This window comes from Pseudophryne corroboree, chromosome 7 (assembly GCF_028390025.1).
Source record: "Pseudophryne corroboree isolate aPseCor3 chromosome 7, aPseCor3.hap2, whole genome shotgun sequence".
Lineage (NCBI taxonomy): Eukaryota > Metazoa > Chordata > Amphibia > Anura > Myobatrachidae > Pseudophryne > Pseudophryne corroboree.
Window position 1 is genome coordinate 307,185,814 of NC_086450.1, and position 26,925 is coordinate 307,212,738.

The 26,925-nt window shown below is 44.6% G+C and overlaps 2 pseudogenes; both read left to right on the forward strand.

Annotated features, from left to right (window-relative positions):
- The first annotated feature begins 2,529 nt into the window (after positions 1 to 2,529).
- LOC134946209 (5S ribosomal RNA) lies at positions 2,530 to 2,647 on the forward strand (annotated as a pseudogene).
- A 149-nt stretch (positions 2,648 to 2,796) lies between these two features.
- Positions 2,797 to 2,914, forward strand: LOC134947017 (5S ribosomal RNA; annotated as a pseudogene).
- Positions 2,915 to 26,925: the final 24,011 nt, after the last annotated feature.

Sequence of the window (26,925 nt, forward strand, 5' to 3'; positions counted from 1 at the left end):
CTGAATGGATCTTCAAATTGGACACCCTTATGCCCAAGGGTTTAAATGAATACATTAATTACAGCATCTTTCTACCCACATAATCGCATTAATTAAACACCCTGCTCCTTTCCCACCTCACCATTCTATCTCATTCTCCGCCCCCCCCCACCGTCCCCCTTTTTCCTTCCTCCACTATCACCTCTTCCCAGCCTTCCCTTCCCCCCCCTCACTTCCCTTTCTTTCTTCTCTCTTTTTCACCCTTTCTCCCATCAGTCTTTTTCCTTCCCCCTCCCCTCCCTTGGTTTTCACTCCCCCCCCCCCTTTCCCCCCCCTCCCCCCCTTTTTTTGTCTCTAAAACCCCCCCCCCCCATCACTTTCCACAACCCCACTCTTGTTTCCCTCCTTCTCTTTCTCTCTCTTCTCTTCATTCCTTTCCTCACCAAAACCCCCCCCTCCATTCTTCTTCCAGTCAATTACCACATCTTCAAGTTCAATTCCTCACCCATTCTCCTGCCGTCACTTCTCCCCCAGCCTGTTTCCTCACCCCACTTCCCCACATCTTTCCACACCTCTCTGCTTGTTTCTCCAGCTCCACCAAAACACTCCCCTTTATTCCACACTGCTCACACTTCATCACTTCCACATAGCACACCACTCAATAACAAGTACACCACTCAATAAGTAATACACCCAAATTCTTAGCATTCCTCACCCAAACCCCTTTTCCACCTTGCTCACACTTCATCACTCCCTACACATCATACCACATAATTACAACACACCCCTTTCCCAGCATCCCTTACCCCTTCCCATTCTAAATTATATTCATATTTATATTCATTTCATTTTCATTTTTATTTTCATTTATTCATCATATTATTATTATCATTTTCTTTTTCATTTCACATTCCACTTTATTTTCACTTTATTTTCATTATAATCATTTCAGTTTAATTATATTTATTTATATTTATATATTTATTTATATTTTATTTATATTTATTCATATTTTTATATTTATTTTTATATTTATATTTATTTTTTATTCTTTTATTTATTAATTTTGTTATTATCATTATTTCATCTCTTCACATTTATATCATTCATTTCATTTTCATTTATTCATTAGTATCACTATCATATTTCATCTTTCACATTCCCTTCTTTCCATTTTCTTTCACCATCTATCATCACTTTTTTCTATCACCACACATCCATCCCTGTCTTCCCTTCCCTTTCCCCCGCCCCAACTATCTTTTCATTGGTTAACCCACATAAGATCTGATAGGCTCTACCATCAGTCTGTCAAATCAATATGCCTTTTCCATTGGTCGTCCTAATACTCAAGTACTGGCCACTTTGAGAGCAATAGAGGGAGGCTCTCGTGACCAAGCCTGAATAGGTGAAACGTACGTTGAGAAACGTCCACAGTGACGTCATCGCGGCGACGCCCAGTCCGGAAGCGGGCGGCCGCGCTCGTCACTACAGCGGGACTTCGAACAGGGGAAATCAACTCAGCATCTGCCGCATATCGTACGGCCGGGGTAACTAACACTAGACCACCAGGGTCTCAAGCGCACCACCACATTTCAGTGCAGTACGGGAATTTATCCCCTGCCCAACACTGAGTATATACTTGTTTGTTTTTTGCGCTGCCGTGTGTTTTCTCTTTGCTGTTACCTATACTAAGGTTAATCTCATTAAACCACCAGGGTTTAAATCCTTGTTTATACTCACCATTAGTTTGTAAAGAGTTGACAGTTTACCCAAAGATAGTGGTAACGGATATTAGACCGCTGTATACCACTATACTTTCCTCTGTCTCAGAATTGTGTTATATCTTGCACTTATTCCCCGCCTATGCCTTTATGATTTTTGTATTATTTGTGTTACATTATCCTGATCTTTTCTTACAACCTTATTTATGGTAGCAATTTTCATTTTTCTGCATATTATTATTTTCTATTAATTATTAATAATTATTTTCAATTATCCAGTATCAATCAATCTCACTCATATGATTGTACCATTTATGAGCCAGCTCTGAGCTCTGTGTCAGCATATTAGAATTTATCTGACCACCCTCCAGGAGATTGGTGACTATAGTGTAATTAGTTACCTGATAATTTTTTGAGTCACCTCTGAACACTGCTTTCTGATAATTGGTATCGTTCACTCCCACTACAAAGGCCATATTTTTCATTTGTAAGTCAGCCTTGATCTTTTTGCCAGCATATGACCACTTATCTGTTTTCCCTCAGGGGACCAACAATTACAAAATAATTGTTTTATGGATATAGCTATACATATACACAGCACACACATCTTTATTCAGCATCTCCATGAGAGCTCATTATTTGTAAAAAACTCTACCTATTACATTTCACCACCGATTCATCCTGCAAAAACATCCCAGACACTCAGAACTATCCAGACATACCGCTGTCTGGAAATACAATTTTGAGACTGTCCATAGCCGTGGTTGAGTGTGAAGTACAGTAAGCAGAGCATGTATACTTCCCCATCTCATATATTTCCTCTACAGTGGCCCACGGCCATACTACCCTGAATACGCCCGATCTTGTCCAATTTCGGAAGCTAAGCAGGCATGGCCTGGTCAGTACTAGGAAGGTGAACCTCCTGAGAATACCAGGTGCAGTGGGCCCTTTAATAAGGAAAAATCCCATCCAATACTTCATGCATCCCTGCTTCTGGAATAACCCTCCCAGACTATTCATGGTTTTGATTTATGTTCAGTACAGACAATAGGAGTCGTTTTCCTCCGTTTTCTTCTCTCACATTTCCAACAAACAGGCCCACGGCCATACTACCCTGAATACGCCCGATCTTGTCCGATCTCGGAAGCTAAGCAGGTATGGCCTGGTCAGTATTAGGAAGGGAAACCTCCTGAGAATACCAGGTGCAGTGGGCCCCCCCCCCCTCCATTCTTTATTGCCATCTCTCTCCATCTTAATCCAACTCTGCTACCATATTATGTTACAATTAATACCTTCATCATAAGGCATGTACAGTGACTCCATTGGGTACCCTTACTTCATCAGAAATCCATGGTATCCATGCAATACACATTATTTCTGATATTTTCACCTTCCTTCATTACCTTGTACCTCATTTGTTAAAAAGGTCAAACAAGGTTTTTTACTTCAAACATCAGACATGAGTCTTATAATTACTCTACTTTTATTTTACTCAAGAAACAATTAAAGGTTAAGTTTTATCCCATTTCATCATTTATCTTACTTTATATTATACTAATTATCATAAACGAGTGCTCCCAAACAAGGGTTTTTTGTCTTTTCTCTCCTTTTCAATTGTAGTCTAGTCTACAAAATTCCTGGGAGCACCGCCAATCATTAGCAGTTTCAGATTCCCATTTTTTTTAAACTGCATATATATTGGTTTTTTTCTTTTGATGCTACCTCTATATTACGTTTAGATTGCTTAGACTAGTGCGGCTCCACACTGAATTTATTTGTATACAAAGGTGGAGGTACCCTGAAACTATATCTAGCCTTGGGCTCTGTTCAGCGGGCAGTAAAAGATGTGACATGTGGCCACCCCCACCCTCAGGCAGTTGTGCAGCTGTTCATTGACTCGTGCCGGGAGGTGGACCTGCTCGACGGGAAGTACAGTATGAGCTACAATGTCACTTTGGGCCAGGAGACAAGAGAGGGGCAGCACTACTCTCTGAGATGAGCCAGGAGAGGATGGCGATTTCACAATGAGTACACCCACTGAGGATGCTGATGAGGGGATGTGGACACTGAAGATGTTCCGAGGGCTGAAGAAGGTGCTGAGGACACTGGTGAGCAGCTGAGAAAGGTAGTGAGGTGCTGAGGAAGGTAATACGGGGCTGAGGAAGGTGATAAAGGCTGAGGATGGTGCTGTGGATGCATTTGAGGGGCTCAGGAAGGTGGTGAGAGGCTGAGGAAGGTGATGAGGGGCTGAGGACGGTGATGAAGGCTGTGGATGGTGCTGAGGATGCTTTTGAGGAGCTGAGAAAGGTAATGAGGGCTGAAGAAGGTGCTGTGGAAGGTGATGAGGGCTGAGGATGGTGCTAAGGATGCTTATGAGGGGCTGAGGAAGGTGATGAGGGCTGAAGAAGGTGCTGAGGATGCTGATGAGCAGCTGAGGCAGGGGCTGAGGAAGGTGATGAGGGCTGAGGAAGATGCTGAGGATGCTTATGAGGGGCTGAGGAAGGTGCTGAATGGCTGAAGAAGGTGATGCAGGCTGTAGATGGTGCTGAGGATGGTGATGAGGGCTGAGGAAGGACAGCTACATCAGAGGAGTCCTCCACCTAAGTCTCTGACACTGCGAGTACACACAGTGAAATATTCTCAAAGCCAGTCAGAGGTTGTGGGAGAGGGATCGTAAAATCTCTCATCTGTGAGAATGACACCATAGGCATAACACGGTTAATCTCAAGATGACGTTTAATAACGTACAGTAGTGATAGACACACCAGATAGGCGGTGTTAGACACACCCACTGGGCGGTGCTAGACACACCCAATGGGCGGTGATAGATACGCCCCTCAGGAGGTGCACACCCTAATAAAATGTGCTGCGCACGCCTATGGTTGTATTAAAGTGGCCTCAGATTGTGATAGATAATGATGCAGATGCAATGGGCATATAATAAAGGAGCAGCAACACCAATGCTATGACACTGCTCCCTGCTAACCTGACTCAGAAGTCCCCGCTAGCAGGAGTAGATGACAGTTTTCGGTTTGTGTTACACAAAAATCATCCCAGGCCAGCAGACAGGGTGAGCTGGCCTCACAGAGGGGAAAAATGTGACTAGCCCAGTGGGCCAAGTGTCCCAGTATAGCTGTTGTGGTCTGCATAATGTAGAATCCTAAAATAATGCACTGGCGGGTAAATGTATCATCCGTCATTATGGGGGAGAAGCGGTATCAGTGCACGTTATGCTATGCACCCCTGTCCATATCAGCGCTGCTATAAGATAGCACGCCGATATGCGGGGGCAATGTAAGATACTACTACTATAATACTCTGCAGAGCACTATGCTCAGGGCCGGTTCAGGGGCTTTTTGCGCCCCGGGTGGCCATAGGGGGCGTGGCTTCATACCGGGGGCGTGGTCAGTTATGCCCCCTGTACAGTAGTAGCGCCGCTGAAATTATGTGGTGTGCGCGATGACGTCATGAGGCACAGCGGGCAGCAGCAGCGGGGGGCACAGCAGCAGTGGATCTTGCCATGGTGCGGCGCCCTCCGGAAGGTGGCGCCCCAGGCAAAAGTCCTGCTTGCCCGTGACAAGATCTGCTACTGACTATGCTCTATGTATGACATAGTTGTGGCCTTCAGTAAGTTCTTGCAGTATATTCCTTAGTCCCCACTGATCTACAGATCATATAAGTGCACCAAGCAGAAACCTAGTATAATATTGTGCCCATTGCTCTATGGTCCTCCTGATTCTGAGTGCAATAATATATAATGTGCATCAATAGTAGCGCTCTCCAAATACCACATTTAAACACATGACACCATTGTGAAACATGTACAATCAAGAAACTGATTCACCATTGAAAAAAGGGGGAAATCCTCTGATCTCCCTTAAGCTGAATCTAATCAAAGGATGACATAAAAATCACGATGCTGAAGTTAGCTTCTTATTCGGCCAGCTTCTTATTCACTTCTTATTCAAGCTCTAGCTTCTTATTCACTTCTTATTCGAACTCCAGCTTCTTATTCAGATCATTCAGTTTTGCAAGGGTTAATGAGTCTTGGGTAACAAATTTGACACCTGAAATCAACAGAGTAGGTTCCCTTACATATGACCCACTTGTATTTTGCCTGGCCCAACGCTGTTTTGGCCATGAAATACACTGGCAAAGTGGGCACACACACCATATTTTACCATTTTGAATAAGTAGCTGTAGTTTTGCAAGGGTTAACCAGTCTTGGGCCACAAATCTGACACCTGAAATCAACAGAGGGTGGTCACTTACATATGACGCAGTTGTATTTTGCCTGGCCCAACGCTGTTTTGGGCATGAAATACACTGGCAAAGTGGGCACACACACCATATTTTACCATTTTGAATAAGTAGCTGTAGTTTAGCAAGGGTTAACTAGTCTTGGGCCACACATTTGACCACCAAAAACAACAGAGGGTGGTCACTTGCATGTGACTCACTTGTATTTTGCCTGGCCCAATGCTGTTTTGGGCATGAAATACACTGGCAAAGTGGGCACACACACCATATTTTACCATTTTGAATAAGCAGCTGTAGTTTTGCAAGGGTTAACCAGTCTTGGGCCACAAATCTGACACCTGAAATCAACAGAGGGTGGTCACTTACATATGACGCAGTTGTATTTTGCTTGGCCCAACGTTGTTTTGGGCATGAAATACACTTGCAAAGTGGGCACTCACACCATATTTTGCCATTTTGAATAAGTAGCTGTAGTTTTGCAAGGGTTAACTAGTCTTTGTTTGTACATTTTTCCTACCTTATATCTGTCTGTTTTTACCCAGTTTTGTTTTTTCACAGTTGTTTACAATTGTAAAGTTCAACGGAATTTGCTGCGCTATATAAGAATCTGATAATAAGGAGATTTATTTTCAGAACTTAACTTTGTTAAATCTCTTTCTGCGAGGTACACTGGATTCTGCAGGGAATAACATTGGGGTGTAGAGTTGGATATTGATCCGAGGCACCAATAGGCTAAAGCTTCGACTGTTCCCAGGATGCCTTGCACTGCCTCCTCTATAACCCCGCCTGCATGCACAGGAGCTCAGTTTTGTTAACCAGTCCAATGCAGTAGCAGGTAAAAGATACGACAAGAGTTAGTAGCCACACAGACCCACATTCTCACAACAGGAGAAGGTACCAGCGGCTAATGCCATACAAACCCAAAGAAGCTAAGTGTGTCAGGGTGGGTGCCCTGTGGAATCCAGTGTACCTCGCAGAAAGAGATTTAACAAAGGATAAGTTCTTTCCATAAATCTCCTTTTCTGCAGCTGGGTACACTAGTATTCCACAGGGAATAAGATCGGGGATGTACTAAAGCAGTTCCTCATGGGTGGGGATGCAGTGTAGCGGGCACAAGAAATTCGCGTCCAAAGGAAGCATCAAGGGAGGCGGAATAATCAAAGGCATAGAACCTAATGAACGTGTTCACTTAGGACCACGTAGCCGCCTTGCACAATTTTTCGAGGGAGGAGCCACGGCAGGCCGCCCAAGAAGGTCCAACAGCCCGAGTAGAATGGGCCTTGATAGTTGCAGGAGCTGGAAGACCAGCCTGTACATAAGCTTGTGCAATCACCATTCTAATCCATCTGGCCAAGTTCTGCTTATTAGCAGGCCAGCCACGTTTATGAAAACCAAAAAGAACAAATAGAGAATCCGATCTCCTAATGGAAGCGGTTCTCTTCACGTAGATACAGAGAGCCCGTACCACATCCAAATACCGCTCTTTGGAGGACAAATCAGAAGAGATAAAGGCCGGAACCACAATCTCTTGGCTAAGGTGGAATGATGACACTACCTTAGGTAAATAACCAGGGCGAGTTCTAAGAATCGCACGGTCACAGTGAAAAATCAGAAAGTGTGACCAACATGACAAGGCACCCAAGTCCGAAACCCGTCTAGCAGAGGCAATAGCCAGCAAAAACAAAACCTTAAGCGTAAGCCACTTAAGGTCCACAGACTTAAGAGGTTCAAACGTAGCCTCATGCAGGGCATCTAGAACAACAGACAAATCCCAAGGTGCCACAGAAGGGACATAGGGAGGTTGAATCCTTAGAACACCCTGAGTGAAAGTATGAACGTCAGGCAGAGACGCAATTTTTCTCTGAATCCATATCGACAAGGCTGAAATATAAACATTGAGGGAGGCCAGACGAAGGCCTAAGTCCAGGCCCTGTTGCAGGAATGCCAAAAGTTTTGCAGAACTGAACTTGTATGCATCATAATTCTTAGCCGCAGACCAGGTGAAGTAAGAATTCCAGACTCTATAATAAATCCGAGCCGAAGCTGGTTTACAGGCTTTCAACATCGTTTGAATGTCCACCTCAGAAAAAACTTTGGCACTCAGGACGGAAGCTTCAAGAGCCACGCTGTCAAAGCCAGACGGGACAAATCCTGGTAGACACAGGGGCCCTGAACTAGGAGGTCTGGGCATTGTGGAAGTAGAAGAGGACGCTCTATCGAGAGACCCTGTAGGTCTGAGAAGCAATGTACTCTGGGACATGCTGGAGCGAGTAGAAGTAGGATTCCTCCTTTTTGCTTGAACTTCCTTATTACCCTGGGCCGGAGTGACACCGGAGGGAACACGTACGGCAGCCGAAAGTTCCATGGAATTGCCAGTGTGTCTACGAACGCTGCTTGAGGATCCCTTATTCTTGCTCCGAAGACCGTAACCTTGTCATTGTGTCGAGACGCAATCAGGTCTACATCTGGTAGACCCCACTTGTCTACTAGGAGTTGAAATACTTCAGGATGAAGGCTCCACTCTCTGGCGTGTATGTCCTGACGACCGAGGAAGTCCACTTTCCAGTTGAGGACCCCCAGAATGAACACTGCCGCTATGGCTGGCAGATGGCGTTCCGCCCAGTGAAGGATCTTTGACACTTCCAACATTGCCATGCGGCTTCGAGTGCCGCCTTGATGGTTTATGTACGCCACCGTGGTAGCATTGTCCAATTGTACTTGAAAAGGCCTGTTCTGCACCAGAGTCAGGGCAAGTTTCAGAGCATTGAACACTGCCCGCAACTCCAGAATATTTATCGGGAGGAGAGATTCCTACCTGGTCCACCGACCCTGAAGAGAATGTAGTTCCAACACTGCACCCCAACCCCGCAGACTGGCATCCGTCGTCAGAAGGACCCAGTTGGAGATCCAGAAGGGACGACCCCTGCTCAATTGTTGGTCCTGTAGCCACCAGGTCAGTGACAGACGAACCTCTGGAGTCAAGGATATCATGCGAGATCTGATCCTGTGAGGCAGGCAGTCCCACTTGGCAAGGATTAGCTTCTGCAGAGGGCGAGAGTGAAACTGAGCATACTCCACCATGTCCAAAGCCGACACCATGAGGCCTAGTACTTGCATCGCCGAGTGTATCGACACTCGTGGACGAGAAAGGAAGTATTGTATACTGTCCTGACGCTTCAGGACCTTCTCCTGAGACAAGAACAACCGTTGGTTGAGTGTGTCCAACAATGCCCCCAGGTGCACCATGCTTTGAGCAGGGACCAGGGAGGATTTCTTCAAGTTGATGAGCCACCCGTGGGCTTGCAGAAATTGGACCGTCAGTTCCAGATGACGGAGGAGAACCTCTGGGGAGTTTCCCAGGATAAACAAATCGTCCAGACCTGTTGGGATCCTGATACCCTAACAGCGGAGTAGGGCAGTCATAACTGCCATGACCTTGTTGATGATTTGTGGAGCCGTGGTCAGGCAAAAAGGTAAGGCCTGGAATTGATAATGTAGGTTGCCAATAGCAAACCGCAGGTTTTGTTGATGCGATATGGCAATAGGTATATGTAGGTAAGTTTCCTGTGTGTCCATAGATACCATATAGTCCATGGGCTCCAAAGCCAGAACAATAGAGTGAAGGGTTTCCATACGGAACTTGGAAACCTTCACAAAATTGTTCAAAGAATTGAGGTTTAGAATAGGTCGGGAGGATCCATTCGGTTTCGGAACTATGAACAACGTTGAATAGTAACCCCTGCCTCTCTGAGCCAGAGGCACCGTTACTATCACTCCTGTGTCCAGAAGGGATTGTACCACCAAATGGAGAGTTTTTGCTTTTACCGGGTCTGAGGGGATGTTTGTCAAGCAAAACTGGCAAGGGGGACATTTCTTGAAAGAGACAGCGTATCCGTGAGTGACGACTTCCCTTACCCAGTCATTTGAAGTGGTCTGTAACCATACCTGTGCGAACCTTAGAAGTCGGCCTCCCACCCTGGGATCCCCCAAGGGGAGGCCCACCCCATCATGCAGCAGGCTTTTCTGGTTTAGAAGCAGGCTGACGGGCCACCCAGGAACGTTTAGGTTTGGGCTTAGAGGTTTTGGAAGTGTAAGCCTGTTTTCAGTACGCCTGACCCTTTGCTTTACTTGGAGGTATAAAGGAATGAAAAGTGGTACTTTTAGCCTTCGGAGCGGAAGGATTAGTACACGTCATACATGCAGTTGTAGCAGACGCTAAGTCAGCAACAATTTTGTTCAAATCTTCCCCAAAAAGGATGTCTCCCTTAAAAGGGTTAACCTCCAAGGTCTTTTTAGAGTCTGGATCCACAGACCAGACATGCAAGTCCACTGGTGGCAGAGTTTCCCAATTCATACTTAACTCTGCAGCGAGGGGATAATGAGCTAGCATTTTCTTAGAGAGGGCAAATTTCTTTCCTGGAGACTCCCAGGATTCCTGACGTATGTCAACTAAATGGTCAGAATGGTGCAAAATTAATTTAGTGACCTTCTGACGTTTGAACTTATCAGGTTTCTTAGACGTATCTTGAGGTGCAGATTCATCATCAAAAGAATCAGCCTGATAGCCTCAAGGAGGTCAAGAACATCCACCTGTGAAATAGAATACCCATCAGAAGCATCTGCATCAGTGTCTGTGGGGTCAGTGTATACGCCATCTTCATGTGATGAAGTATCCGTAACATGCGTGGATTGTGAGGAGGTAATTGTCCGCTTAGATTACCCTTTGGTCTTAGGGGGGGCGAGGGTTAGGTTTTTGTTTAACCAGAGACCGATTTAATTGCTGTACATGAGTTGACAGCATATCTGCCCAAGGCGGATTAACTGCAGGGACAATATGTGGCTGTAATGGCACAGGAGGTCCCACAGGGGGCATAAGTCTCGTTATTAGCATAGTCAGCACATTAGAAAAGGCAGTCCAAGGTGGTTCTTGGTAAGCCACCAGTGCTACAGGCTGACTGAGGGGTACATAGCCCCCGGTACTTCGACACTCAGCTGGAATATTTTCCTTAGATAAATCCTCGGCGTCAGCACTGCATGACGCAGGATTCGCCATGGATCTCTCGCCCTGTGATGCAGACATAATATAGAAACGTAGACTTAGGGCGTAACAGTACAACATAGCCAGACGCACTACCTGACATAAACCCCCTGTGGAGTGTGACTGCAGATGCAGAACACAAACAGAGGATTTAAGCAGTATATGGTGACTGAAATAGACAGAAAAAGATACCGATGTAGTATTTCCTGTGAAACTCTCTCTCTCTCTCTCTCTCTCTCTCTCTATATATATATATATATATCTATATATCTATATATATATATATCTATATATCTATATATCTATATATATATATATATATTTATGATCCTGACTTACATAGCCCCCTCAGGGTACAGAATATAGGAAGAGATACATGGAATAAGAACCACACAGCAGCTATTGGCACACACAGTCACAGGTACAATGCAGAAATTATTACAAACAATAAAACTGCACCAGAAAGGCTCATCCTCACCTGCCTCACCCCACCGCACGTCACTGCAGTGTACAGAAAATAAATAAATTGTGAAACTCATAGATTGCACAGGTTCTGTGGCTGATTAAAACAAAGTGAAATGCAGGCTTGAAGTCAGCAGCCACAGAACCTGTGTAATTCATGAGTTTCCTTGTTTAAAGGGATAGTATGTTAAATATATATATAGTGAATGTTGATAACTGTTGCTTTAAGAAGAGGTCATCTGGCTTGACTGACCCTCCCCAGCTACTTATTCATTATTGCAGTCATATGTAAGTGACCGCCCTCTGTTGATTTCAGGTGTCAGATTTGTGGCCCAAGACTGGTTAACCCTTGCAAAACTACAGCTACTTATTCAAAATGGTAAAATATGGTGTGTGTGCCCACTTTGCCAGTGTATTTCATGCCCAAAACAACGTTGGGCCAAGCAAAATACAAGTGGGTCACATGCAAGTGACCACCCTCTGTTGTTTTTGGGGGTCAGATTTGTGGCCCAAGACTGGTTAACCCTTGCAAAACTACAGCTACTTATTCAAAATGGTAAAATATGGTGTGTGTGCCCACTTTGCCAGTGTATTTCATGCCCAAAACAGCGTTCGGACAGGAAAAATACAAGTGGGTCACATGCAAGTGACCACCCTCTGTTGTTTTTGGGGGTCAAATTTGTGGCCCAAGACTGGTTAACCCTTGCAAAACTACAGCTACTTATTTAAAATGGTAAAATATGGTGTGTGTGCCCACTTTGCCAGTGTATTTCATGCCCAAAACAGCGTTCGGACAGGAAAAATACAAGTGGGTCACATGAAAGTGACCACCCTCTGTTGTTTTTGGGGGTCAAATGTGTGGCCCAAGACTGGTTAACCCTTGCAAAACTACAGCTGCTTATTCAAAATGGTAAAATATGGTGTGTGTGCCCACTTTGCCAGTGTATTTCATGCCCAAAACAGCGTTGGGCCAGGCAAAATGCAAGTGGGTCACATGCAAGTGACCACCCTCTGTTGTTTTTGGGGGTCAAATGTGTGGCCCAAGACTAGTTAACCCTTGCAAAACTACAGCTACTTATTCAAAATGGCAAAATATGGTGTGTGTGCCCACTTTGCCAGTGTATTTCATGCCCAAAACAGCATTGGGCCAAGCAAAATACAACTGCGTCATATGTAAGTGACCACCCTCTGTTGATTTCAGGTGTCAGATTTGTGGCCCAAGACTGGTTAACCCTTGCAAAACTACAGCTACTTATTCAAAATGGTAAAATATGGTGTGTGTGCCCACTTTGCCAGTGTACTGTATTTCATGCCCAAAACAACGTTGGGCCAGGCAAAATACAACTGCGTCATATGTTAGTGACCACCCTCTGTTGTTTTTGGGGGTCAAATGTGTGGCCCAAGACTTGTTAACCCTTGCTAAACTACAGCTACTTATTCAAAATGGCAAAATATGGTGTGTGTGCCCACTTTGCCAGTGTATTTCATGCCCAAAACAGCGTTGGGCAAAGCAAAATACAACTGCGTCATATGTAAGTGACCACCCTCTGTTGATTTCAGGTGTCAGATTTGTGGCCCAAGACTGGTTAACCCTTGCAAAACTACAGCTACTTAATCAAAATGGCAAAATATGGTGTGTGTGCCCACTTTGCCAGTGTATTTCATGCCCAAAACAGCGTTGGGCCAAGCAAAATACAACTGCGTCATATGTAAGTGACCACCCTCTGTTGATTTCAGGTGTCAGATTTGTGGCCCAAGACTGGTTAACCCTTGCAAAACTATAGCTACTTATTCAAAATGGTAAAATATGGTGTGTGTGCCCACTTTGCCAGTGTATTTCATGCCCAAAACAGCGTTGGGCCAAGCAAAATACAACTGCGTCATATGTAAGTGACCACCCTCTGTTGATTTCAGGTGTCAGATTTGTGGCCCAAGACTGGTTAACCCTTGCAAAACTACAGCTACTTATTCAAAATGGTAAAATATGGTGTGTGTGCCCACTTTGCCAGTGTATTTCATGGCCAAAACAGCGTTGGGCCAGGCAAAATATAAGTGGGTCATATGTAAGGGAACCTACTCTGTTGATTTCAGGTGTCAAATTTGTTACCCAAGACTCATTAACCCTTGCAAAACTGAATGATCTGAATAAGAAGCTGGAGTTCGAATAAGAAGTGAATAAGAAGCTAGAGCTTGAATAAGAAGGGAATAAGAAGCTCGCCGAATAAGAAGCTAACTTCAGCATCGTATAAAAATCTTCCCTTTCAAATTTCACTCCAGACAACAGGTATGCGCTGTGCCTCCGATGTTTATGGAGAACCTGCAAGATATGTGTCTCCTTTCCCTTCAGTGATGGGGAATGGTAGGAGACACTTAAAAAGTGCTAGATATAGTGTAGCAATCCTTTAAAATGAACACATTTATTTTTTACAGATTGCACTTACAAAAACATGTATATAAAAACAGCATATCACAATACTCCATAGGACAAGTCACCATTCCTGCGTTTTTCTCTGGGGGATTCCTGAATCACCAGGTGGTCAATAGGTGATTGGGTTGCTGAGCTCCGGATGCCCAGTTTCACACAAAACAGGATGTTCCCCACACGGATGGATGAGTCCAGGAGTCCACAAAAGCGAGCCAAGCTTAATGCGTTTCGGACGGGTGTACCTTTGTCAGAAGCGTGGCTCAGATCATCAATATTTAAACCCTTTCAGTATTAAAGCCCAGCTAGGCTGCATCACCGCTAATCAGTATTTCCCCGGTGTTGCGCTTGCGCACTGAGTCCTAAGGCCGGAATCGGAAGTCCTCTATGCTGTTCACCTGCGTTCCAAGAGACCGGAAGTTCTTATGCTTGCGTTCCACCGCGATCCTATGTGTCCCCCGGCCACAGGGACCGGCGCTTCCATTGTAAGACAACACTTAGGGAGTCCATAATACAGTCCCAGCAACAGCAAAGTCCTGACTTTATAGTCCTCAGAGTATCCATCATATAAAAAATAATTAAAATAATACACAATTACCATATAAAATGTATAAGTAAAAAAAAAGGAATAAATATGGTGATAGGCAGATAGGAGTTATGATAAGAAACATTTGAGTTCGAATTCAACGTTTAGTCACCTGGGTCCACGGGTACCGAAACGATGAATCCACCTCATTTCTGCTTGCAATAGCCTCTTTTCCACATCTCTTGTTCTCCGTTTAGGAAGGATTGCTTGAATCCCACAAAAGGATTTTAAATAACACTCTCTCGAATCATGTACTCTTTTAAAATGTGATGAAACTGTATGGGTGTCTAAACCTTTGCGGATATTATAGATGTGCTCCTCCCATCTAACCTTTGCACATCTTCCCGTTTTCCCAACATAGAATAACCCACATGCACACTCCAAGACATAAACCACATTCTTGGAGTGGCATGTTATAAATTCCCTTATTGGGTGGCAGTGACCATTAACCGTAAATTCAGTCAATTTGCGTGAGGATGACTTGACAGTCTTGCACATCAGGCAGTCACCACAGCGGTTAAAGCCCTTAGTTCTTATGCTTTGACTCGGATCATTCTCCGCACTACTTCTTACGAGTTGATTTTTCAGTGATGGAGCTTTCCTGTAAATGAAGACGGGTTTATCAGGTAACAAAGATCCCAAAACTGAGTCCTGTTTAAAGATGTTCCAATTATCCCTAAAAACCCGTTCTATACCTTTGAAAGATTTATTATACTGACTGATAAAAGCCCATTTAAACATCTCATCTGAAGGTTTGGGGTCACTTTTAGTTCTTAATAAAGTCTCCCTCTCTATGTTGGATACTTTAGTCCTAGCCTTATCTAAAAGATTGGAAGGATACCCCTTTTTCAAGAACCGATCCAACATTTCATCAAATTGCTGATCACAAATCTGTGTGTCTGTACAGTTTCTTTTTACCCTAGCAAACTGGCTGAAAGGTGTCCCATCCAGCCAGTTTGCATGATGATGGCTGGTTCTATCTATGCAACTGTTGGAATCAGTTGCCTTCCTATTCGTTCTAGTATTCACTTACCCGTTAGCAATGTACATGCTCAAATCCAAGAAGGATACCTCTTCCTGACTCTTATTGAACTCTAATTTAATGGACATATTGTTGGAATTTAAGTCTTCCCAGAACACATTAAGGGACTCCTCATGACCTCGCCAAATAAATAGCACATTGTCTATGTAGCACTGCCAGGACACTGGCAGTTCAATAAGAATTCCAACAATGGGGGAAATTTACTAAGCTCCCGATTTTGACCGAGATGCCGTTTTTTCATCAAAGTGTCATCTCGGTAATTTACTAAGCAATAATCACGGCAGTGATGAGGGCATTCGTAATTTTTTGCAAGTCCAAGAAAAAAATTACGAATGAATACACCATCGGTCAAAACGCGGCTGTTTAAGTATGAATCTCGGTAATTTACTAAGAAGTGCAAAGCAAAAAAAAAAAAAACACTGCCGTGAAAAATTACAACTCGTAAAAAAGTGCAAAAAAAAAACAGACCTGCTTTTTTTTCCCGTGATTGGATAGGCATGCAGGGATCCATGAGATCCGTGCATGTATATCAGTGGGAAGGGGTGGGAAAGTTGTTATTTTATTAAAATAAATTGCGTGGGGTCCCCCCTCCTAAGCATAACCAGCCTCGGGCTCTTTGAGCCGATCCTGGTTGCAGAAATATGGGGAAAAAATTGACAGGGGTTCCCCCATATTTAAGCAACCAGCATCGGGCTCTGCGCCTGGTCCTGGTTCCAAAAATACAGGGGACAAAAAGAGTAGGGGTCCCCCGTATTTTTAAAACCAGCACCGGGCTCCACTAGCTGGACAGATAATGCCACAGCCGGGGGTCACTTTGATATAGTGCCCTGCGGCCGTGGCATCAAAAATCCAACTAGTCACCCCTGGCCGGGGTACCCTGGGGGAGTGGGGACCCCTTCAATCAAGGGGTCCCCCCCCCAGCCACCCAAGGGCCAGGGGTGAAGCCCGAGGCTGTCCCCCCCCATCCAATGGGCTGCGGATGGGGAGGCTGATAGCTTTTTGTGATAATGAAAAGATATTGTTTTTAGTAGCAGTACTACAAGTCCCAGCAAGCCTCCCCCGCATGCTGGTACTTGGAGAACCACAAGTACCAGCATGCGGCGGAAAAACGGGCCCGCTGGTACCTGTAGTACTACTACTAAAAAAATACCCAAAAAAACACAAGACACACACACCGTGAAAGTATAATTTTATTACATACATACACACATACATACATACTTACCTTATGTTCCCATGCAGGTCGGTCCTCTTCTCCAGTAGAATCCAAGGGGTACCTGTTGAAGAAATTATACTCACGAGATCCAGGGGTCCACGGTCCTCGGGGAATCCAGGTGTAATCCACGTACTTGAAAAAAATAACAAAACGGACACCCGAGCCACGCACTAAAAGGGGACCCATGTTTGCACATGGATCCCCTTTTCCCGACTGCCAGAAACCCACTCTGACTGATGTCTAAGTGGGTTTCTTCAGCCAATCAGGGAGTGCCACGTTGTAGCACTCTCCTGATCGGCTGTGTGCTCCTGTACTGAGTGACAGGCGGCACACGGCAGTGTTACAATGTAGCGCCTATGCGCTCCATTGTAACCAATGCTGGGAACTTTCTGCTCAGCGGTGACGTCACTTTAGGTCAACCGCAGGGCAGAAAGTTCCCAGCATTGGTTACAATGGAGCGCATAGGCGCTACATTGTAACACTGCCGTGTGCCGCCTGTCACTCAGTACAGGAGCACACAGCCGATCAGGAGAGTGCTACAACGTGGCACTCCCTGATTGGCTGAAGAAACCCACTTAGACATCAGTCAGAGTGGGTTTCTGGCAGTCGGGAAAAGGGGATCCATGTGCAAACATGGGTCCCCTTTTAGTGCGTGGCTCGGGTGTCCGTTTTGTTATTTTTTTCAAGTACGTGGATTACACCTGGATTCCCCGAGGACCCTGGACCCCTGGATCTCGTGAGTATAATTTCTTCAACAGGTACCCCTTGGATTCTACTGGAGAAGAGGACCGACCTGCGTGGGAACATAAGGTAAGTATGTATGTATGTGTGTTTGTATGTAATAAAATTATACTTTCACGGTGTGTGTGTCTTGTGTTTTTTTGGGTATTTTTTTAGTAGTAGTACTACAGGTACCAGCGGGCCCGTTTTTCCGCCGCATGCTGGTACTTGTGGTTCTCCAAGTACCAGCATGCGGGGGAGGCTTGCTGGGACTTGTAGTACTGCTACTAAAAACAATATCTTTTCTTTTACAACAAAGGCTATCAGCCCCCCCATCCGCAGCCCATTGGATGGGGGGGGACAGCCTCGGGCTTCACCCCTGGCCCTTGGGTGGCTGGGGGGGGGGACCCCTTGATTGAAGGGGTCCCCACTCCCCCAGGGTACCCCGGCCAGGGGTGACTAGTTGGATTTTTGATGCCACGGCCGCAGGGCACTATATAAAAGTGACCCCCGGCTGTGGCATTATCTGTCCAGCTAGTGGAGCCCGGTGCTGGTTTTAAAAATACGGGGGACCCCTACTCTTTTTGTCCCCCGTATTTTTGGAACCAGGACCAGGCGCAGAGCCCGATGCTGGTTGCTTAAATATGGGGGAACCCCTGTCAATTTTTTCCCCATATTTCTGCAACCAGGATCGGCTCAAAGAGCCCGAGGCTGGTTATGCTTAGGAGGGGGGACCCCACGCAATTTTTAAAAAAATATTTGACAGTGTTTAATTTAAAAAAAACAAAAAAAATGAACACAGCACGGATCACACAGATCCGGCCGAGATTCATTGTAAAAAAGTCGTCAGTGTTTTGCTAATCACTGCCGTAAAAATAGAAAAAAAAACCACGAATGACATCGACATCGGAACAAAAGAAAAACCCGAATACGACAGCTTAGTAAATTAGTCGTAATCAATTCAAAAAGTTGCAGTTTTACACTTTCGATGTCATTCGTGATTGAACTTTGACCTGAAACGGGAAAATACGAATCTTAGTAAATTTACCCCAATATGTCCATTAAATTAGAGTTCAATAAGAAGTCCAACAATATGTCCATTAAATTAGAGTTCAATAAGATTCCAACAATATTTCCATTAAATTAGAGTTCAATAAGAGTCAGGAAGAGGTATCCTTCTTAGATTTTAGCATTTACATTGCTAACAGGCAAGCGAATACTAGAACGTATAGGAAGGCAACTGATTCCAACAGTTGCATAGATAGAACCAGCCATCATCATGCAAACTGGCTGGATGGGACACCTTTCAGACAGTTTGCTAGGGTAAAAAGAAACTGTACAGACACACAGATTTGTGATCAGTAATTTGATGAAATGTCGGATCGGTTCTTGAAAAAGGGGTATCCTTCCAATCTTTTAGATAAGGCTAGGACTAAAGTATCCAACATAGAGAGGGAGACTTTATTAAGAACTAAAAGTGACCCCAAACCTTCAGATGAGACATTCAAATGGGCTTTTATCAGTCCGTATAATAGATCTTTCAAAGGTATAGAACAGGTTTTTAGGGATAATTGGAACATCTTGAAACAGGACTCAGTTTTGGGATCTTTGTTACCTGATAAACCCGTCTTCATTTATAGGAAAGCTCCATCACTGAAAAATCAACTCGTAAGAAGTAGTGCGGAGAATGATCCGAGACAAAGCATAAAAACTAAAGGCTTTCACCGCTGTGGTGACTGCCTGATGTGCAAGACTGTCAAGTCATCCTCACGCAAATTGACTGAATTTACGGTTAATGGCCACTCCCACCCAATAAGGGAATTTATAACATACCACTCCAAGAATGTGGTTTATGTCTTGGAGTGTGCATGTGGGTTATTCTATGTTGGGAAAACGGGAAGATGTGCCAAGGTTAGATGGGCGGAGCACATCTATAATATCCGCAAAGGTTAAGACACCCATACAGTTTCATCACATTTTAAAAGAGTACATGATTCGAGAGAGTGTTATTTAAAATCCTTTTGTGGGATTCAAGCAATCCTTCCTAAATGGAGAACAAGAGATGTGGAAAAGAGGCTATCGCAGGCAAAAATGAGGTGGATTCATCGTTTGGGTACCCTTGGACCCAGGTGACTAATCATTGAATTCGAACTCAAATGTTTCTTACTATAACTCCTATCTCTTTTCTGGGGCACACTTTATAAATAGTTTGCTCGAATAATTATGTATTTAAAACAAATGTTATTATTGAATACATTTAAAATACTAGGCTTAGTATTAGCTCACCCCCCTTTCTGTTTCAGTCACTAACAATCCATTACTTAATCATCTTGCAATAATTATTCACAATCCAGGCCTAACACCTAACACATTTATATTCAATAAATCACATTCACATACATCATCATAGTCTCCCAATAAACAAGGATAAGCAATTTAATATTATATATACAAAATAAATATAAAAACAACACAACACTTTACTCACTACACTATGTTAACACCAATATGAGTTTTTTATAACTCGATTGCATACATGCGCTAAATAAAACTCAATTATAAATACATAATCTATCCTACTATATACACCTATTATTATATATTTTTTTCCTCTCGCTCAATTATCCGAGATAGGGATTGTCCTCCACTTAGGAAAGGTCAATTTTATAGCACATGCTTAAACCAGTGCAGCAAATAGTTGATGAAGATCTACAGAATAAATTGGCTCTATAGAAATATCTTTAGAATGTCATGAAGTAATAGGAATTCAATGCCCTGTAATCTTAAATATGAACCCTGTGTAGCTCTTATTGGAAGGATTTTCCAGTAATGAGCACCTTTAGGAATTTTAATTCCATCTAAATTAATAAGCCATAAATGCTTACTCTCTTCGACTCTGTTTCTGTTAAGGAATGTTTTACGTCCTCCTATATATGTTTGTTATACAAAACAGATATCTATAAAAACTATTATTGCTCCGCCGGACACCATAGCTACTAGAATGTACAATCCATGATAACTATGGGTCTGCACTATAGGATAAATCACTGCCAAGATGGCGACTTAAGCATATAAAAAATGGGGCCAGGAGACTGGTTGCTAGGCGACTGTGATCAAGCTCTTGACAGCGAAACGTACGTCATTTCTGCTCCGGGCCGGGTCCTACTTCCGGTCCCATGAACGCGGACGCCGGCAGTCGCTCTCCTCACCACCCAGTCACTGCATCCCGATGTACCGGAGACCTTGCAGCCTCCCTCCCTGCTGAGATACCAACATTTATGTAAAGTATTGGCACCACCTTCAGAGCTGTCTTAACAGCAGGGTAGGCCCCTGGGCACAGCAATGCAGTGGGGCCCCTATCCACTCATCAGCGGTAGGGGTGGGATGTGCTATCAGCAGCAGCTTTGATGTCCCGCGGGGGGTTCTATCTTTCGCTCAGCATGTAGGACCTGGAGAAATAATTTCTGCTAATTAGTCCTTTACTGCACAAATTGGGCGGGAAGGAGAACTCTAAACTGTAGAAGGGGACATTGGGGGTCATTCCGACCCGATCGCTCGCTGCAGTTTGTCGCAGCGCAGCGATTGGGTCATAACTGCACATGCGCAGGCGCCGCAGTGCGCCGGCACATGGCAGTCGTCTGTGCCCAGCGATCGCCTCTGAGACAGAGGCTGTCGCTGGGTGGGAGGGGGCTGAACAGCGGCGTTAAGCCGCTGTTTAGTAGGCGCGGTCCGGCCAACGCAGGCATGGCCGAACCATTGGGGGGCCGGCAGCGAGACACAGCTCCCGGCCAGCGGCAGGAGTTGCGCTGGCCGGGAGTTACTCCACAAATACAAAGGCATCGCCTCTGTGCAATGCTTTTGTATTTGAGAGGGGGGGGGGGGCGGCACTGACATGCGTGGTGGACTAGCCCTGTGCTGGGCGTCCCCTCGCATGTCTGAGTGCCTGATCGTAGCTGTGCTAAATTTAGCACAGCTACGATCAACTCGGAATGATCCCCATTGTGCAGAATGAAGGGGCCCTGGTACATGACTTCCAGGGTGGTATGGGGTGTTTAATACACAGGGGAGGGGAAGTGAGGATAGTGGAGTGGGCTTAATATTTATATTTTCCGGGTGTCAGGGCAGCTTGACTTACTGCAGATATGTCCAGTTCCTGGAAATAGATTTCTTAGCTTTAATAGGATAAACAAAAACTAAAGAGTCCCATCTTTCAGGAGGTACTGGGGACTTGGGGATCAGACCTCAGTAGTCAGAGCAATCCACCAACAAAAATCTAAAACTGCATACCAGGCATGTGGAGCTGGAGCAGGGACCGGCTGCTTGAAGGCTGATATCTCTGGTTCTGGGCATAGTAGAGACAAGCACCCAGTGTCTTCTGAAAGGGGAGAGTCTCAACTTTTGGAGTATACCCTCAGAAAAATTCTAAGTCAGACAGAACCTGAGATATCTGGCTGGGAAGAGCACTTAACAGGCTTGGATGGGGACCACTGCTTTGAAGACGGATATCTCCGGTTCCCCAGGGCCGATTTTCAAAAATCTGGTACTTCTGGTAAGAGGGGACCCTCAGCTATCAGCATAGGGCCCATTTACTCCTGGGTCCCTTGGGCAAGAGCCCATTGAGCCCATACGAAAAGACGGCACTGACCACCTTGTCTCCTTTTCTATTTTCCAGGAGCGGGCTCTCTCATTTCGGCAGCTGGGACACCCTGCGCTGCCACAAATGCATGGTATCAGTGTTCCCTGTGCAGCCCCAAGAAACAGCAGAGGCAAGCTCTTTTCTATATTTTCACATCAGGGTGGGAGTATAGGTGTCTCTCTCATCCTGTATTCGATGTGGCAACAGATACAGGACAGCAGAAGACCCTTCACTCCCGTGTGCCCTGTTCCTTGCTATCCTATTCCAGTTTACACTTGGTATGATTTGAGTTGATTTTGTATCAACACTGAATTTTTTCATTAATATTGTTTATGTAGTAGTATAGTGAACCACTTTCTATCAAATTCATTTTTGACAGGTGCCACGCCTACTCTCCACCTACTCTCCACCTACTCTCCACCCAGACCCCACCCCCATCACCACCCATAACAAACCCCCGACACTCCCACTTTTCATCTCTTTCTGCTGCTGTTTTATATGAAATAAGCTTACAAAATCTGTTATAAGCGTTTTTTATACACTGTGTATTATCACTGATGATGCAACGATGTATATTATTTCAAAATGATTTATAAAATAAGTATTAACTCTTAATATTCATAATATATGAAGAAATCATTGTGTGTTTAAAGTATTTTTTTTCTTCATACATTCACTGTGGTTCTGGGATCCTCTTACACGCTGAAAGTCCAGTGGGGGGATGATGAGGGTCCTGTTGTTTAAGATAAATGCTAATAATGAAGGCTACCAGCACCCAGCATCACTTGTGCAACTAGATAAGAAATTGCTAACTTTAAAAAAAAAAAAAGCATATTACAAATACTCAGCAAAACACAGTACACATTTATTTTTTTTGATCAGAATGCTGATGCTAATAATAATAATACAATGTTTCACACGTCTATTTGTAATATCCTGGTGCTTCATCTTTTTGACTTCTCCCTTGATATTTTAGGAACAATAGTATATATTGTATATGAATCAATGTTTTGGCTCATAGGACCGTTATCATGAGGTATACTGCAAATATGGCTTGTTTATAATCATTCTGATGATGTATAAGTGTATACTATTCCCATTTGATTTATCACTGATGATGCAGCGTTGTATATTATTACCAATTGATTTATAAAATAAACGTGCTGATTCGATCATGATATAATTTTGCATTTTAAAATGAATTTTAAAATGAGTCATTGTTGGAGGACGTATTTTTTTTTCTTCATACATTCACTGTGGTTCTGGGATCCTTTTACACGCTGAAAGTCCAGTGGGGGGATGATGAGACGCCTGTTGTTTAAGATAAATGCTAATAATGAAGGCTACTAGCACCCAACATCACTTGTGTAACTAGATAATAAATTGCTAACTTTTTTTTTTAAAAAGCATATTACAAATACTCAGCAAAACACAGTACACATTTATTTTTTGATCAGAGTGCTGATGCTAATAATAATAATACAATGTTTTACACGTTTATTTGTAATATGCTGGTGCTTCATCTTTTTGACTTCTCCCTTGATATTTTAGGAACAATAGTATATATTGTATATGAATCAATGTTTTGGCTCATAGGACCGTTATCATAAGGTATACAAATGCAAATATGGCTTGTTTATAATCATTCTGATGATGTATAAGTGCAGGGCCGGTGCAAGGTTTCTCGGCACCCTAGGCAAATTGTCAGCTGCGCCCCCCCCCCCCCCCCCCATATATGTGTGTGCATGTAGTCTCATATTATATATATATATATATATATATATATATATATATACACACACACACACACACACACACATATGGTCGAAGTGGAAATTTGGAAGTGGGGGTATGCAAAAGTCAAGGATGTAAATATGCACGTGCCTTCGGCGCGCACGCTCCAGAAAAGGGGGCGTGGTCACCCAAAAGGGGGCATGTCCCGTGTAGTAAAACCCCTTATACTATCTAGTACTGGTGCCCCTTTCACATTATAGCACACGGTACGAGCTGAAATTTACATTGTAGCACACTGAATAAGCCGAAATTCCCCTTGTAGCACACTGAATGAGCCGAAATTCACATTATAGCACACTGAATAAGCCGAAATTCCCCTTGTAGCACACTGAATGAGCCGAAATTCACATTATAGCACACTGAATGAGCCGACATTCACATTGTAGCACACTGAATGAGCTGAAATTCACATTGTAGCACACTGAATGAGCCGAAATTCACATTGTAGCACACTGAATGAGCCGACATTCACATTGTAGCACACTGAATGAGCCGACATTCACATTGTAACACACTGAATGAGCCGACATTCACATTGTAGCACACTGAATGAGCCGACATTCACATTGTAGCACACTGAATGAGACGAAATTCACATTGTAGCACACTGAATGAGACGAAATTCACATTATAGCACACTGAATGAGCCGACATTCACATTGTAGCACACTGAATGAGCTGAAATTCACATTGTAGCACACTGAATGAGACAAAATTCACATTGTAGCACACTGAATGAGCCGACATTCACATTGTAGCACACTGAATGAGACGAAATTCACATTGTAGCACACTAAATGAGCCGAAATTCACATTGTAGCACACTGAATGAGACAACATTCACATTGTAGCACACTGAATGAGCCAAAATTCACATTGTAGCACACTGAATGAGCCAAAATTCACATTGTAGCACACTGAATGAGCCGAAATTCACATTGTAGCACACTGAATGAGACAAAATTCACATTGTAGCACACTGAATGAGCCGAAATTCACATTGTAGGACACTGAATGAGACAAAATTCACATTGTAGCACACTGAATGAGCCGACATTCACATTGTAGCACACTGAATGAGACAAAATTCACATTGTAGCACACTGAATGAGACTAAATTCACATTGTAGCACACTGAATGAGCCAAAATTCACATTGTAACACACTGAATGAGCCGACATTCACATTGTAGCACACTGAATGAGCCGAAATTCACATTGTAGCACACTGAGTGAGCCGACATTCACATTGAAGCACACTGAATGAGCCGACATTCACATTGTAGCACACTGAATGAGCCGAAACTCACATTGTAGCACACTGAATGAGCCGACATTCACATTGTAGCACACTAAATGAGCCGAAACTCACATTGTAGCACACTGAATGAGCCGAAACTCACATTGTAGCACACTGAATGAGCCGAAACTCACATTGTAGCACACTGAATGAGCCGAAACTCACATTGTAGCACACTGAATGAGCCGAAATTCACATTGTAGCACACTGAGTGAGCCGACATTCACATTGAAGCACACTGAATGAGCCGACATTCACATTGTAGCACACTGAATGAGCCGAAACTCACATTGTAGCACACTGAATGAGCCGACATTCACATTGTAGCACACTGAATGAGCCGACATTCACATTATAGCACACTGAATGAGCCGAAACTCACATTGTAGCACACTGAATGAGCCGACATTCACATTGTAGCACACTGAATGAGCCGACATTCACATTGTAGCACACTAAATGAGCCGAAACTCACATTGTAGCACACTGAATGAGCCGAAATTCACATTGTAGCACACTGAGTGAGCCGACATTCACATTGAAGCACACTGAATGAGCCGACATTCACATTGTAGCACACTGAATGAGCCGAAACTCACATTGTAGCACACTGAATGAGCCGACATTCACATTGTAGCACACTGAATGAGCCGACATTCACATTGTAGCACACTGAATGAGCCGAAACTCACATTGTAGCACACTGAATGAGCCGACATTCACATTGTAGCACACTGAATGAGCCGACATTCACATTGTAGCACACTAAATGAGCCGAAACTCACATTGTAGCACACTGAATGAGCCGAAACTCACATTGTAGCACACTGAATGAGCCGAAACTCACATTGTAGCACACTGAACGAGCCGACATTCACATTGTAGCACACTGAATGAGCCGACATTCACATTGTAGCACACTGAATGAGCCGAAATTCACATTGTAGCACACTGAATGCTACAATGCAACATGTGGGAGCCCAATTGTGGGGGAGGGGGGGAAAGGAGAGATGAACCTAGGTACAAGATGCAGGGGGGGGGGGGGGGGGGGGGGAGAAGTGGGAGCCTAATAGCTGTGGGGGAGCTGGTAATAAGAAGAGGCAGCAGCGGGGGGGGGGGGGAGATGACCCTAGGTACAAAATGCAGGAGGGGGGAGGGGGGGAGCAGCGGGAGCCTAATAGCTGTGGGGGAGCTGGTAATGAGAGGCAGCAGCAGAGGGGGGGGGAGCAGAGGGGGGGGGGGTTTGAAGAAATTAACCTAGGTACAGGATTACTAGATGCAGGAGGGGGGGGGGGGGGAGTTGAAGCAGGAGCCCAATAGCTGTGGAGGCAGCAGAAGGTTCTGATGAGATGCGGCCGGGAGCCAGTCGCGGGATTGCGGAGAGGGGGGGGGGGGAGAGGCGCAGATAAAAATTTGCTCGATTCTAGGGAGAGGCGGCGCCCGATGTGGCAGCAGAGCGGACCAGCGACCAGGCCAGCAGACCCCTTCATGATGATGTGCCCTGTAGTCCGTGGAAGACCATCGCGTGGGGGAGCGGCGGATCGTCTGCTCACATAACGTGGGACTCAGGAGCGCAGGCGGCAGCAGCAGCAGGCTGTGCATTATAACTCATTCCTCAGGAATGAGTATAATGCGCAGCCTGCTGCTGCTGCCGCCTGCGCTCCTGAGTCCCACGTTATGATTCCTCTGTGGGCGGCTCAGCTGTGGGCTATGATCGCAGAGGTGGGGGCCCGGGGGGGGGGCGGCTGCA